We start from the raw sequence: 2,363 nt of genomic DNA, 5'->3' as shown, positions 1-2,363 counted from the left end.
ATGATGATGATGATGATGATGATGATGATAAAAACGATGATGATTTATAGAATCATACTCAGACAGACAAATAAACGCCGTGACGATAGTTCCTTGAGTGTGTATCATTATTTGCACTGCAATTACGCTCCAACACAATGATACTGATTCTATGGGCAATGTTCTATGTTAAGTCAAATTTTATTTATACATTACTTTCCCGATTATCATCTTGTGAAACTCCTCTCCTCTCAACGATATCTTATCAAATCTTCTCTTCGCTGCCTTAGCAACTATTCTTGCAGCGTCATCCCGTTTTTCGGTTCTAAAGACTTGGTACAATTCTTTGTATTTGTCTAAGGTAATATCACCAAGCATCGCAGCCCACTTTTTCACTAACTCTCTCACAGGATTAAATTCAGGATTGTCTCTCTGTTTTTGTACCATATTATCGATATCTTTCGGGCGCAACTTGATGTAACGAGCAAACAGTCGCCAGTCGTCTTGGTCGATACTATGGCGTTCATACAATACCCTCGACAGTTCTTTTGATTCGCTGAACGAAAATGGAGGGTCCATGACTTCAGTTGCAATGGTTGGTGGTCTGGCATTGGACTAGAATGCCAGACAACATGTAAATATGTTGAAGACACAGAAAAGAACGTTTAGACTGAAAATGTGAAAGCATATCTTAATCAGAATGCAGAATGGGTCATAAGACCAGATGTGAAGAATTATCAAATGCTATCACTAAACCGTAGAACTTGCTCAAAGCGAACTCACTCACTCACTCACTGTCTGTCTGTCTCTCTCTCTCTCTCTCTCTCTCTCTCTCTCTCTCTCTCTCTCTCTCTCTCCACACTATTCAACACTTTAGGTGCCACATGGTTTCCACATTGTATTAGCAATTAATGTTGAAATAATGGCACATTACTGCAAAATTAGACAAGTGAAATGGATAGCTAGCCGCGTATAATATAACGCTTCCAGGCAAGCCTTGCCACTTCGATGCCTGGTATGCATGTTTTTTTCACACACTAAACGTTTTCATATCATTAACAGGAAGAAACCTAATGACTGGATTTTTTGTAGAGGATAAACAATAGAAAACCGACACCGGAAATATATCCGACATGTAAGCCTTGAGACAGATTACTATCACCAGTCTGGGGTGCAAAGTAATGTCTTTACGACCAGACCAGTCATTAGGTTCCTTCCTGTTCATGATATGAAAACGTTTAGTGTGTGTAAAAAATCATGCATGCCAGGCATCGAAGTGGCAAGGCTTGCCTGTAAGCGTTGTATTGTTAACGTTACCTGATTCAATATTTCATTCAAATTTGTCATAATTGATATCTCCATTCCTTCACTTTCAGCGCTGCCAGATTGTTTGAAGATCACGACTGCCGAAAAAACACTTGACCTGATCTCACTAGAACCACAGGTGTTGTTGTTAATAAAGATGAAGTCTCTGGTTTGGTTCTTGTTTTCAATCCATGACATGTGATAGCTGAACGTTGCTGTCTGAAAAGACAAGAAAGGGCAATTTGAAAGATGAGGTCGTAGATCGGTGATTACAGAGCAGCGGGCGGGCGGCTCCTACAAAAGGAGAATGTTGATTTATGAAGTGTTTTGTCAAGAACGCTGAGTTATAAGATCATTTCCTTGCCAAACAGAAAGGGGTTTCGCATGACTTTGGTTTTTAAGGCTCAATAGGCTGCTAATAGTATGAATAGTATGGTTAAATAAGTGCATTTTGTACAAACCTTAACTTCGTCAAAATGTGTTTACTTATACAGTTTGCAGATTTTTGGAATTACATCGATCACAAATTACGCTTCCGTGATCAATAAGTTATTACTTCAAACTAATCATTAAAGTGATCACCTTTCTATTGGCGGATGTCCAAGATGTTGTATCATCCACGAGACAATTTTTCACCATGATGTTACCTTTGCTTTGGAATATCGAAAACCTTTTAGCGATCGTACACTCTTTGCTCGTTATGCCCGTATTCTGCTGAAGAAGTGTGTGTGTGTGTGGTGTGTGTGTGTGTCTGTGTGTGTGTGTGTGTATGTGTGTCTTTGAGTAATGATGTAGAGATTGCATTAGAGATTGCATGAGAACGTAGTGTATATATAAATATATGTCTGTGTGTGGTGACGATATCATCTTGAAACACCTTTAAGTTCACAAAATGTAGGCAACGGGAGGCAAAGTGAATGAAATCGTTTCAAAAGAAAAAGTTGATCTAAAGGAGTACAACCTTTGGCTTTAAATTACCTCTTCGGAATCATTTGTATCGCTGATGAAATGCACGCGTAAAGTGGCTAATTTCTGGCCATCATAGGACATGTAGATGACGACTCTCATGGTCTTTGGTG

General features: G+C 39.1%; 1 long non-coding RNA gene across 1 annotated transcript; it reads right to left on the bottom strand.

Moving 5' to 3' along the window:
* Window positions 1-390: 390 nt before the first annotated feature.
* LOC139132483 (uncharacterized) lies at window positions 391-1,995 on the bottom strand. Its single transcript, XR_011552321.1, has 3 exons — window positions 1,867-1,995; window positions 1,297-1,503; window positions 391-594 (listed from the first exon to the last, which is right to left on the bottom strand). It is a non-coding gene; the product is annotated as an uncharacterized lncRNA (long non-coding RNA).
* Window positions 1,996-2,363: the final 368 nt, after the last annotated feature.

This window comes from Ptychodera flava, chromosome 5, assembly GCF_041260155.1.
Source record: "Ptychodera flava strain L36383 chromosome 5, AS_Pfla_20210202, whole genome shotgun sequence".
NCBI lineage: Eukaryota > Metazoa > Hemichordata > Enteropneusta > Ptychoderidae > Ptychodera > Ptychodera flava.
Note: the sequence above shows the minus strand (reverse complement) of the source record. Positions and strands in the feature narration are given on the sequence as shown.